This window comes from Sus scrofa, chromosome 9 (genome assembly GCF_054392235.1).
Source record: "Sus scrofa isolate SSC_HxYL_T2T_F1_AM1 chromosome 9, Sscrofa_HxYL_maternal_Yorkshire_Landrace_v2.0, whole genome shotgun sequence".
Taxonomy (NCBI): Eukaryota; Metazoa; Chordata; class Mammalia; order Artiodactyla; family Suidae; genus Sus; species Sus scrofa.
In genome coordinates, this window is record NC_139391.1 from 136,314,823 (window position 1) to 136,327,736 (window position 12,914).

Genomic DNA, 12,914 nt, shown 5'->3' on the forward strand with positions numbered 1-12,914 from the left:
CACGGCCCTCCTTCTTTAGATCCTGCACGAGGCACCAGCTTTGCACTGTCTGGTTTTGTGATGATGGTGGGCGTCGTGACCTTATCTGAGGCCATACTTCCCGGAGCAGGTTGGGGCCAGATTCCTGACAACCCTTGGCCTAAAAACCCTCAGGGCCACAAGGCGGTGAGCCAAGCGGCCTCACCCGTTCTGCTGGGCGCCAAAGCACAGAACCAGCCAGGCAACCAGTTCAAGAGACGACTCGGGCCATGCTGAGGTTTTTGACAACCTCCTAACGCTCCAATGCTAGGCTGGGTAGGCCTGCTCCCCAAAAGCAGGCAGGAAAAGAATCATCATAATAAAAGGTAACTAGCTGATATTTACTGTACTTTTGCCAAGTCCCAGGCACTTACATGCATTATTTAATATCCTCTTCATAACCTTAGAAGCTGGTACTGGAAATTAAGTGTTATTTTTATGCCCATGTTAAACACAGGAGAACCTCAGAAAGCAGAGAGCCAGTTCTCAAACTGGACTCCATTTATCCCCAAAGCCATGCTTATACTGGATTCCAGTGTTCCTCAACTTCCAGGAGCAGCAGTAACTCCTGGGGTCCCCAGCCCAGAGGTCCTGATTCAGCAGCTCCGGGGGGAAGCCTGAGTCTGCATTTCTCGACAGCTCAGTGGAGGCACTGCCCTGCACCACGCTTGGGGCCCCAACCTCCCTCAGAGACCACCTGAGTCTCCTACAAACCTGTGTTCTTGTGGTTGTCACCTCCTGCTCTTTATCCAGGAAATCCAGCGACTGCAGGTGTTCTGGGTCCCTGCCACCTCACCTAGAAAGCTCCTCTCCCCAAAACGGGGCTGCGAGGTAGGGCAGATACAAAGTGACATCCCATCTGTGCCCGAGATGAACTTTTCACCATCGGCAGGACACGCCACAGCACGACGAGGCTGCTTCTCTGTAACTGAGCCGTCCTTGTCCTCAGTCGGCAGACGCAGGCGGGGCTCAGGGTCAGCTGGGACAGCAAGACCCCCCAGCTACTCTGTCATTGTCGCCGTCGAAATTGATCAGACGTCAGCACTGTTTGACTAAAGCTCTGTCCTCTGTAACAAAAGCCCTGTGGGGACAGGCCTGTCTCATTCCCCACCATGTGCCCAGCGTCTAGGACAGCGACTGGCCCCCGGGATGTGGGCAAGAAAGACATCTGCCTGAATAAACACACACACGGACAAAGGACCAACGAATGAAGACATGAAGGATCAAATGCCGAGTCGGGGGCCAGCCCCGGAGCGGGATGAACGTGACTTGTTGAGAAGCAGGAAAATGACCGGGAAAGAATTAGTGAAACCAGGAGGAAGATGGTTCTGGGACACTCAGCTCTCCCCCTTCCTTCTTGAAAGAGGTCACCGTTTCACAGGTGAGGCATGGTGTCCCGCCCTCGCAGTAATCTTGACAGAGAGGTATTAGTCTCCTAGGGCTGCGGTTGCACATATCACAACCTGGAGGTCTTACACAATAGCAATTTACTATCCCACCGCTCAGGGGGCCAGAAGTCTGAAATCCGGGTGTGGGCAGGGCTGGTTCCTTCTACAGGCTGTGAGGCTCCGTCCCATCCTCTCTCCTGGCTTCAGGTGGTTTGCAGGTATCTTTTTTTTTTTCTTTTTTTGTCTTTTGCCTTTTTTTTAGGGCCGCACCTCTGGCATATGGAGATTCCCAGGCTAGGGGTCCAATCGGAGCTACCGCTGCTGACTGTGGGATCCGAGCTGCATCTGCGACCTACACCACAGCTCACAGCCACGCCGGATGGATCCCTAACCCACTAAGCGAGGCCAGGGCTCGAACCCTCAACCTCGGATGGATCCCTAACCCACTAAGCGAGGCCAGGGCTCGAACCCTCAACCTCATGGTTCCTAGTTGTGTTCGTTAATCACTGAGCCACTATGGGAACTCCGATTTGCAGGTGTCTTTGATGTGCCTGGGCTTGCAGAAGCATCACTTCTAGCTCTGTTTCATCCTCACATGTGCCTCTCTGTCTCCAAACGGCCCCTTTTAATGAAGACACTAGTCATGTTAGATTAGGACCCTCCGAATTGACTTGGTCTTAACTAATCACATCTGCAGTGACCCTATTTCCAAAGAAGGTCACATTCTGAACACTGGGGGCTACGACTTGAACATATTTTTTTCTGGGGGGACATATTTCAAACCAGCTCCAGGCCTGGGCAAGCGGGCCCAAGGCACCTTCTGAAACACATCTGTCCCCAAGAAGGGGCAGTTTGCCATTACTGTTTCAGGAATGGGGTCAATGTTTCTATATTTGGACCCTTTGCAGACTCTAAGCATCCCAAGGTTTGGAGTTCTCACAATCCACCCCCCATCTCACCCCCAAAAGAGCGTGCCACCCCACGCAGGGGAGAGCCACAGCCCTGTCCCCCTCCTTCAGGGCCAGGAGGGAAGGGCGCCCTCCTCTGGTGACAAGCAAGATGGTGAAGAGAGGGCGGGGCTGAGCACCCTGGGCTCTTCTGCAGGTTCTGGGCCCCGGAGGCCCCGTGAAACCATCTGGGGGACTTCCCCAGATCACTGAAGGCTGGCCCCTCGCCAGGGACCCCGTGCAGGAGGTCTGAGGTGTGGCCCTGCCACTTTTAATAACAAGGAGCCCAGAGGGCTTCTGATCAGTTCCGTAGCTGAGAGCTGCAGGAACAGAGATAAGATAGGACTTCTGCTAATCACAGCTAAGGTGCCGGCATTTGGCAACGTTTTGAAATACGTGTTAGGGCAGTTTTGAGGCTGGGCCTCTAGTTCTCCTCCCGCTTGTACTCTTGGAGAGGAAAGGCTGGAGTGGCAGCCCCTCGGCCCTCCCCGGCAGGCTGTCCCTGACACCAGCTCGCACTCGGGGAGCTCTCAGTGTGGCCCAGTGCTTTACTGCCTCCCAAAGCTTGGGCTCTGAGATGCCCATGGAAGTGTGTCTTGAAAGCGGATGTTGTCTACACTGCGTTTCTCAGGAGAGCAGGTTTAGAAGTCAGAACTCCAGAGCGGCTGTTCTTGCCTTTTAACTTGCCTGGGGAATTGCCTGGGACGGTGTCAAAGAGCAGTACTTTTTTCTTTTTTTAAAGCTGCACCTGCAGCACATAGAGGTTCCTGGGCTAGGGGTGGAATCGGAGCTGTAGCTGAGGCCACAGCCACAGCCACAGCCACAGTCACAGCCCAGCAACACTGGATCTGAGCCGCATCTGTAATCTGCACTGCAGCTTGAGGCAACACTGGATCCTTAACCCACCGAGCGAGGCCAGGAATCCTTGAGAGACAACGTCGGATTCTTCACATGCTGAGCCACAGCGGGAACTCTCCATTCCAAGTCTCAGAAACTGCCAGTCTAGAGGACCTTAAGGAGCCATGACAAAAAACAAAACCAAACAAAACCCCCCAAAACTACGGAAATCAGAATCAAGACTGGACTTTCGTTAATAACGTTAACAGGACCGCCTCATTCTTTGTAACAGACATGCCACACAGGTGGTGTTCCTTTGTTTTCACCCAAGCCCCTTTATCTGTTCCAGGATGGCATCCAGATACCTCAGGACATTCATTGCCATTGTCACGGCTCCTTAAGTTCCTCCAGACTGGCAGTTTCTTCAACTTGCCTTATGTTTGAGTCCTGTGCTAGCTCCCTGCTAGCCAGGGCTTGCTGTGGCCCAGTTGCTCCATTTTGGTCTGGCTTCCCTTTTTCTGTGGGGAGGATGCAGCTTTTCCATTTATAAAAACCACTCCTGTCTCCACCTGCACCCTGGCCTCTGTGCAGACATGCCTACCCATGGCGTGCAGACATGCCTACCCATGGCGTGCAGACATGCCTACCCATGGCATGCAGCCCTCCAGGGTGACCAGGCTCATGCTGACCCCTCACTTGTGCCCCCTGCAGATGCTAGTTCCCAGCAGGGTCCTTGCAGGAGTCATATGGTTTCTAGGTGGTCCGGGGTGGGGGTGTTGGCGTAGGAGAGCTTCCTGGAGGGTGGGTATCTTCCACTGCAGGGTGGATAGGCATGTTTCTGCTTTCTCTCTTTCAGATGAGGACTCGTACAGTGACCTGAAACCTTGGGGTTAACCATTTTGAGCCTCGATTTTCTCTCCCCCAAAATGGGAATAAACCGATGTTCCAGTAATGGGTTCATAGTGAAGCATAAAGGAGTAAGATACAGAGCTGTACCTGGCATGGAGGAGGGGCTGTTATCATTCCTGGCTCCTGGGGCCACATCCAGCAGGCCAGGTGTACCTGTACCTGTGGCTGCAGCTCATCAGATGCTCCATACAGCCCCCTGCTGCTGCCCAGGGGCAGGGGCAGTGTGAGGGCGGCCACATGATGGATGATGCATCAGGCTGGCACGAAGCTAAAGAGCTGTATGTGTGACAAGTCACCAAGGCTTCCTCAAATTAGGTCTTTCTATGCACTACAGAATTGCTCCAAAAAAAAAAAAAAAAAGGGGGGGGCAAAGAAAATCTTTCAGTTTTTTCAGAGTGTTTGAAGAGCACGCTGGAAGACTGGCATTTGAAATAATCAGTAGTAAGTTCCTTTATAAAGTGATGAGTGGTTGGTATCCCCAAAATCATCCGCTTTCCAATTACTGTGTGTGGCAAATTCTGATTTCAGAAGCTTCGTTTCCTTAAAGCAGGGATTTAACTAAGAACAGTGTGCTTTGGGTTCAAACTCCATCTTTGGGATGTTTACAGACGTATCTGTATACAGCTTAGATATCCAACAAATGAACAACTCCGGAAGCATCTGCAGGAGCCTGAGGTTCACTAGAAGCCCCAGAGGAGCTTCCAGATGTTTCCTGAAAAAGAAGAGAGGAAGAGTGAGGAATCTACATGTATCATGTCGCAGACCTGAGTGAGACCCGTGCTGGGATTTGAGGCTTGTGGGGGAGGGAAGAGGTCTGAAGAAGGATGAGGACCTCTCCTCTGTCAGGTCCTCTCTCTGCTAGAAAAGAAAGAAAAGTGGGCGGGGGGGTGGAGAGGGAGGGGGACAGGCAGCACAAGAAGGCTGGCAGGCACCTGGGGCTGTTTGCACCTGCTCATCAATGGGGAAGTGGATTTAAAACCATCCCGAAAACAGCCACGCTGCTCTCAGCTTTGCTCCCTCGCCTTGTCTTGAGAGCTATGGGCCCCAATGCCCTTGAACTCGTAGGCTTGAGAACCCGCCCAAGGCAGGATTCCACAGACAGGCAGGCAGAACAGAAGCCAGAGAACGAGCCAGGCCAGCTGGGGACATGTTTGCCTCAGCCATGCTGGTCAGGGTGGCTGGGTTGGAGGTTGTGTAAAATGCCCCTCAGGGAGCCTTGGCTGCCAGCAGAAAGTCTGGATGCTGTGCCATCCTCCGTGGCTCCACCCATGGAAGACCTGTACCCAAACCACCATTACCTATGACATCTGGGGCATCAGTCAGACACCAGCATATTATTTCATTCAGCCCCAGTGAAGTCTTGGAAGGTCAGCCTTGTCGCCCGCCTCTATGGGGCACCTGCCTATGGTCTTGGCCTGCTTGTGCGCTGGGTGGGGTGGGGTGGGGGTGGGGGGCCAATGGGAGCCCGCCTCAGGTCTGTGTGATTCAGGAGAGGAGGCGCTCAGAGCCCCATGTGGACTCTTGCCATGTCCCAGGGCGGCAGTAATCAGGTCTCTCCAGCAAGGCTGGGGATACCTGGTCGGCAGGCAGATGCCAGGCCTCAAGGCACAGCTGTTAAAGCAGAACCTAAAGTAGACATGGGGTGGTTGCCTTCGCTGATTGAAAGTCCTCTCCGCCTTAGACGAGACCAGGCAAAGCCACACAAACTGGCTTTCAAGATCCTGGATCTCACGCCCGACCCCACCGGGCCTTCAGTGTGTAGCCACCCCTCACCACCCTGAGTCAATTATTTAAGCTCTCTGTGCCCCCAAGTTCTCATTTGTAAATTCCCCACGGGCACTGGTGAGAGGGAGCGAGACAAGGTGACCTGTGCTGGTGCTGGGCCTGAGCTCAGTGACCAGTCGCTATAACAGCCCTCCAGGCAGGCTTTCCTTTCTGCCTCTGCCCGAGGCGTCCTCCCCAAGAAAGGGAGCAGCAGGGAGGATATTCTGGAGCTCGGCTTTGTCAAAGGATCAGTACAGAGAAACAACACAAGGGCATGGGCGCCTCGGGACTGAATCCAGACTCAAGTCTGCTTGCGGATGGAGGCTCCTGGGAGCTCACCGTGGCCCCGAAGGTGGAACAGGCCTGAGCCAGTGCCTTTGGGTCCTGTCTCCTGGAGGCTGCAGTGAAGATGCCCCCTCGGACTTCTTTCTAAACTCTCCTCAACTAAGCAAAGACAGCCTCTCCCCCCGTCTCTGCATTCAAGTCACCATGGTCACCACCTTGGCAGCGGCTGACACCAGCTGGGGACGTGGGCACGTCAGTGCTGTGAAGAACCACATGCTGTGACAGGTGTCATGTCATGAGTATGCCATGTGACATCAGCTGCAGACTGGTGTTCTGGGAGTGCTGACAATGAGGGCAGAAAAGCCTCTGGGATGGGTCATTTGTTCCCCCGGGGCATAGGACCAAGGTGCAAACGGGCACAAGGGGCCAGGCCTGCAGCTGCTCTTGAAGGTCATCTGGGCTGTCCGCACATGCACACTCTGTCTCCCCTCCATCTGGTCCAGCTGCACGCCCCGCAGGCTGGCCTCTGCCCCCCACGCGGCTTGCAAATGCTCTTAGCGCGGTCACCTGTACTCTCCGAAGGACCAAATTCCGTGTTTTCATTTCTGCCCATCTCTTATGTGTTTTTTCTGAAACACCTGGCACCGTGGACCACTCCCACATTTCTTTTTTTTGCCACACATGCAGCACATGGAAGTCCCGCAGCGTCAACCTACGCCACAGCTGTGGCAACACTGGATCCTTCACCCACGGCGCCACAGCGGGAACTCCCAGTCCCACGTTCTTACAACCGTCTCCTCAATTTACCACCTGGGTTCATAATTTCAATCTTGCTCCTCAGCTCTTTCGTCCTGTTTCCTGGTCTCCTCTGCTGACTTTTCTTCCTTTTCAGCCCGGAATAACCTCCAGGCGCCCTTCCCATCAGCTCTCACTCTACCACCCTTGGGGCACATGCATCACCCCACCTGGCTTCTGTTACCACTTCTACTCTCACCTCTGTCTCCAGCCTAGACCCTTTGTCGAAACGTTGTATCTGGCTGCACTTTGGCCAGCCTCCCAACCCGCCCTTGGGTTCCACCTGTGCTCAAGCGGCCCCGCCCCCACGCCCTCCTCTTGCTGCGTCCCCATCCACGTGGTCACTCAGGCCGGCAGCTGTCCTCCCTGCTCCCCTCCGTGGTCGCTCAGTGCATCTCATCGAATCTACCTCCCAAACTGTCCTGGGCTCCCTCCCTCTGCTTCATTCCCATGGCCACTGCCTTAGTTCAGCCGGTAGCGTTTCCGGGAGGGTTTTTGCTACCGTAACTTCTGACACCACGTTCCCCCCACATTCACGCTCTACCTCGTCACCGGGGCGATCTCTCTGGTGCACAATCTGATGATGCTCCTCTGCTCGAAGCTTCCATCCCTCAACCCCTGGGTGACGCCGCTCGCCTGTCTAAATCCCTGTCCCCCAAGGTAGCCACGTGATAAATGTTTGCTCCACCAACCCGCAGGCCCTGGCCTGCTTCCAGGCTTTTGCTCACGGTTCCCTCTCCTAATTCTGACTCATCTTTAAGATGTAGTTCAAGGGCCACCTCTCCCATGAACCCTTGCCCTGACCTGTGCTCCCTGCCATCCTTCTCAGAGCCTGGCTCCTCCCTCTGCGTTGCCCGGACATTTAGGCCAAGATCATGACGCCGAAGAGGAAGAGCTGACTTAGACCTGTCTCGCCTTTCCAGGGGGACCTCTTTGGAGGTCAAAGGCTGCTCTTTTATTTTTCTATCTCCAGTACCTGTCATGGTGTCTGCCACTCAATAAACGTTGCCGATAACAGTCAAGAATGAAGAAGCGGGATGCCAAGAAAGCTAATGCAGACGCAGCTGCTTGATTAAAACTGTCATCTGGGGTCAAACCAAGGGCTAAGCAGACCAGTGCTCTGGCTCTGACAGCAGCTCTGCCGAGTTTTCAGGAGGAGGGGAAAGGATCATAACATGTGACGCTGGAGGTGTCACAGGCAAGGTCATCTCATTTAACGCCCTCGTTTCACAGAGAGGTGAAGCGGGTTCCGGCGTCAGAGGGCGCATTGAAACAGAACTAGACGAACCCAGAGTCCGGGACCTCATGCTCACTGCTCAGGCAACTTCCCTGTTCTGGCCCCGAAGCGAAAATCAGGAGTTGTGCTTTAAAAGCCCCTGTTGTCCCTTAGAACACATTATGGCCTCAGCACCTGTGAGTCTGTGTCAACATTCTCCTGGACCGATTTATAGTATCAATACCCTTAGCGATTTGATAAGACATATCCTGAATATACAAATATTAAAAACCATGTAAAAATTGTGCATGGCTTTATCCTAAGTTTATCCTTGTATTGAACAGAAGTCAGCCTTCCTCTAACTGGTGCCCTTGGGTACAAGCAAAAACACTATCCCTCTTTAAAATGTGACAGAGCTCAGAACTAACCACAATTTGGTTTCAAAGATAAATTTCTTCTCGTCACATTCTTCCATTAGCTGCCTGCCATTAAATCCCAAGCTCTCTCTTAGTTTGCCTCTTGTCCTGTTTATAGCAAGTGGTGGGTCTCACTGTTAGGGCCAATCTCCATTAGGTCTCATTCTTTCTTCTAGAACATGGTTATTTATTGAACTCATACTATGTCACGCATCTTTCTTTAACATCTTTCAGATTCTGATTGGTCTAAACAAAGAATCTCTTTCTCTCTCTTTTTATAAAAAAAAAAAAAAAATGGCCCCACCCACGGCCTATGGAAGTTCCAGGGCCAGGAATGGAACCCACGCCTCTGCAGCTATCAGCTGCTGCAGTCAGATTCTTAACCCACCGCACCACAGCAGGAACTCCTCTCTCTCTCTCTTTTTTTTTTTTTTTTTGATTTCTAGAAATCTTTATAAGCACTTTAAAGAATTCCTATAATCTGTGACTTCAAATGGCTCCAGTAATTGTGGGGATAAGGCACACAAAGCATCTTGTCTGAGATTTGAAGGGCTCGATATGCAAATCAAAGAGTGTCTGGTCAGGACACGTCTGGGGGTGGACTGGTGCGGAGCCGCTGATTCCTTGTTTATTATGCAGTGATTTACAGCCCTCTAGTGGGTGTTACTGTAACGTAAAAAGGGAAGCCCAGGGCAATGGAGTGTGATGGTCGGCTTGCTGGTTCCTTCCCTCGGACTTTCAAATGCCAGCTGAGGCCTACTATGTGCCAGGCATGTTTTAGATGCTGGAGATACTGCAGTGAGCAAAACAAACGACAATAAGATCATATGCATTCCTTTCTTAAAACGAAGAAGACAGGGAGTAGAACCAATTTGGGGCAAAGCTTGGAAACTGGATTTTGGACACGTTAAATTGGAGGTGCCTGTTAATCCTCCAAGGAGCTTCTTTTAAAAATTAGCTTATGGAGTTCCCGTCGTGGCGCAGTGGTTAATGAATCCGACTAGGAACCATGAGGTTGTGGGTTCGGTCCCTGCCCTTGCTCAGTGGGTTAAGAGTCCGGCGTTGCCGTGAGCTGTGGTGTAGGTCGCAGATGCGGCTCGGATCCCTCGTTGCTGTGGCTCTGGCGTAGGCCGGTGGCTACAGCTGCGATTCGACCCCTAGCCTGGGAACCTCCATATGCCGCGGGAGCGGCCCAAGAAATAGCAAAAAGACAAAAAAATAAAAAATAAATAAAAATTAGCTTGTGTCTCTGGGAACACCTGCAGAGCGCTTGTGAGCAGAACACACAGAGTGTGTTCATTTTTCTCGAATCTTATTTGAGATTCCACTAAATTTAAATTAAAACGAACAACAAAGAATATATTTAGCAAGACAATTGTGAGAACAGTGGATCAGACCTGTGTCCTGGTTTGTGCACAAGTGTGAGCCTTGGCCTCACCCTTTCGGAGCTGGTCACCTCTTAGTTCTCTCTTTCAATGTCATCTTCTCCACTTCTGTTCCAGTTCTTTGTGTTCTTAACTCTTCTCACAGTCCACAGTGGTTGACTTTCTCCGTGAACTGGTCCATCCGCCTCCTCCACCTCCAGGACTGCACCCCAGTCCCAGGCCCTGGGGTGTGTTCATCACCCAGCATGCTTCCAGGTATCTTTCTTGAAGGGTGAGGTTTTGATTTAATAGGTCAGACAAGATAAATATACACAAGAAGCTAGGAATTCAGATGATTATATGGCACATTCTAAATGAGTAAGGAACCCAGTTAGTTTCTCTTTGAGGAGGACCTCATGGTTTGAGGGAAGCCAGGGTCATTTTCAGGGAAGAAACTGGCCTTGAGCTCTGTCTTAAAGAAAGGGTGGAATATGAAGGAAGGAGAGAGGAAGCAATGGGGGAAGGGGGGCTTCCTCTAAAGTGACAGACGTCCGCATGCTTCTAGGCCACCAAGATCTCCTTCCACTCAGTGTCCAGTGGTCTCTGCCAGGCCGTCCTGCTCTCACTCCCACCCAATGACACAGGCTAACTCTGGCTGGTTATTAGGGCTTGTCATGCCACACCTATGTCACCCTTGACATCTTTGTCTCTCTCTCTGGCTACACCCAAGGGATGCAGAAGTTCTTGGACTAGGAATCGAATGCAGTGACCAGAGCCACGGCAGTGACAACACCAGATCCTCAACCACTGAGCCACCAGGGAACTCCTTTGTCTCTTTTTAAATGAACACCCAGCATATGAATACTTATCATTATATCTGGCACACAAAAAGTGATCAATAAATATTTGTTGAATGAATATATGTGTCTAGGAGCCACTCTCCACACTCTTGGGATGGCTCTTTTCCCCGTATTTGGTCTCTGCCACAAGACTGGAGTCCTGAAACTTGATGGCTCATTCAAATTCTTACATTTTTATGAATAGGCTGCTTTCTCACATTTTCATTTTTAGCAGAGATTTGCTGCATGCTTCTTTTGCTACAGGACTTAGGCTAGCTAGAAGGAGCTTGAGGTTGACTTACTGTGAGATCCATGTAAGCAAACAGTGATAAATAACAAGGACTGATTTATGCACAATGTGGTCTATGAATAATGTAGATGGATTAATTGTTTGCTTGCTCTAGTATGCTAAGAAAGGCTTTCCAAGTACAGGAGAGAAAGTGGGCATTGGGTATTGAAAGACAATTTGTGTCCTCTAGACAAACAGGGTCAGGGATGGAGGAGTGGATACGGGAGTGCAGTGGACAGTATTCCAGACAAATGGAATAACAAGTGCGAAAGTGGTGGTGGTAGGAGGGACGTGAGAAAGAGCGTTGGGTCTGGGGAATTGGGGCAAAGCATCAGAGCATAGGAATGGCGGGAGAGAAGATGCAGGATTGGATTTGAGGCTGGCCAGTGAAAGAGCTCTATGGATGTCAATCTTTAAGAGGCACTAAAATAAAAAATATAAAGCCAATTAACTCAGCCACTTGTGGCTCCTTACATAACTTTTGAAACCTAAATTGGTCCCATTCTCTGGAAGTAAGACAATGCCCTTGAACGTTACTTTTAAAATTCTCCTGGCTGGCAATTCCGGTGACGTTATAGTCAGTGCATGTAATAAGTTACTTATTTTTAACATAAAGAGGTTTGTAATTCTCATGAAGAGAAAACCAAGTTCCTTTCAATCCCATGCTGAGCAGATATTTAAAGAAAACTGACCTACACATACATTTGAGAAATTATCAGCCATCTTGCAATACCTACATTTTTCCATCCACCTCTGAATGGAGGCCTTCAGGTCCCCTGTCCCTGGTAAAAATGAGACTGTTCCATCTGGCTGGGAGAGCGGAAAATGTTGGTTTCTGTGTGTACCGAGAAAAGGCTGCATCCAATGAACTCCTGTCAATTGAGTTCCTGTTTGGCGCCCCAGATAACCTATTGCATAGTCTTTTCTAATTAAAAAAAAATTGTTTTCTAGTTGTTTAAAGGTAGACCTGTCTCTGCCTTCGAGCCACCATATTCTCATTTGGGGTATTCTAAAACATCAGGGACTTCCGTATCCCACCTTGAGGTGTTTTTTTGTTTGTTTTTGCTTTTTAGGGCCGCACCTGCAGGCGTATGGAAGTTCCCAGGCTAGGGGTCTATTCCGAACTACAGCTGCTGGCCTACACCATAGCTCACCGCATTGCTGGATCCCTCACCCACTGAGAGAGGCCAGGGATCGAATCCGGAACCTCATGGATACTAGTTTCATTAGTTTCCGCTGCGCGACAACGGGAACTTCTACCTCGAGGGTTTTTGTACACATCCTCTGCATGTTGAACAGTCTTCTAAGTTTGGTATTCAAAAATACAGTCTCTCTATGATGACTACGGTCATGCGTAAACTTAGATAAGTACCACTGATTTTGGATTGACTCTACTCTTCTTGGCTTTTGGACCTAAAGCAAACACTATAGCCTTTGTGCTTAAGTTTCCTCATGGGAAATAACACTAATTCCCGCTTTATAAACAGGGCAATACATATAAAGACCTTGGCACTAAAGTCCCGCACTACTGTCAGGACTCATTCGCGCACTCTCTAGCGAGGGACAGTAATTTTCGCCTCTGTACTCAGCTTTAGCTTGATCCGGTCTGGCCTCAGGGTACAGGAACCTGAGAGAGGAGAGCGCCTGCAGAGAGTGGGTAGTGTGCGAAGTCAGAGTGCAAAGATCAGAAGGCAGTTGGTTGAGGAGGTGTGCAAAAAGGTCTGAGGATAGTTCTACGGGGTTCGGTTACCTTGGTGACCAGAAGCGCAGTATTGTGGAAAGCCACCTGTGTCTCCGCTGCTTTCAATCCTCCGCCTTCCCTTTGGATTTAGCTCCGCCCCTTTCTC

The 12,914-nt window shown here is 50.9% G+C and overlaps 1 long non-coding RNA gene across 3 annotated transcripts; it reads right to left on the reverse strand.

Annotated features, from left to right (window-relative positions):
• Window positions 1–1,490: 1,490 nt before the first annotated feature.
• On the reverse strand, window positions 1,491–12,897 carry LOC102166108 (uncharacterized). 3 transcript variants are annotated; one of them, XR_014816601.1, is made up of 4 exons: window positions 12,818–12,897; window positions 3,624–4,811; window positions 1,854–3,355; window positions 1,491–1,801 (listed from the first exon to the last, which is right to left on the reverse strand). It is a non-coding gene; the product is annotated as an uncharacterized LOC102166108 (long non-coding RNA). The 3 variants fall into 3 exon arrangements; XR_014816602.1 differs by having other exon boundaries at window positions 1,630–1,801; window positions 1,854–3,347; window positions 3,620–4,811; XR_305732.4 differs by lacking the exons at window positions 1,491–1,801; window positions 1,854–3,355 and having other exon boundaries at window positions 3,479–4,811.
• Between the last annotated feature and the right edge of the window lie 17 nt (window positions 12,898–12,914).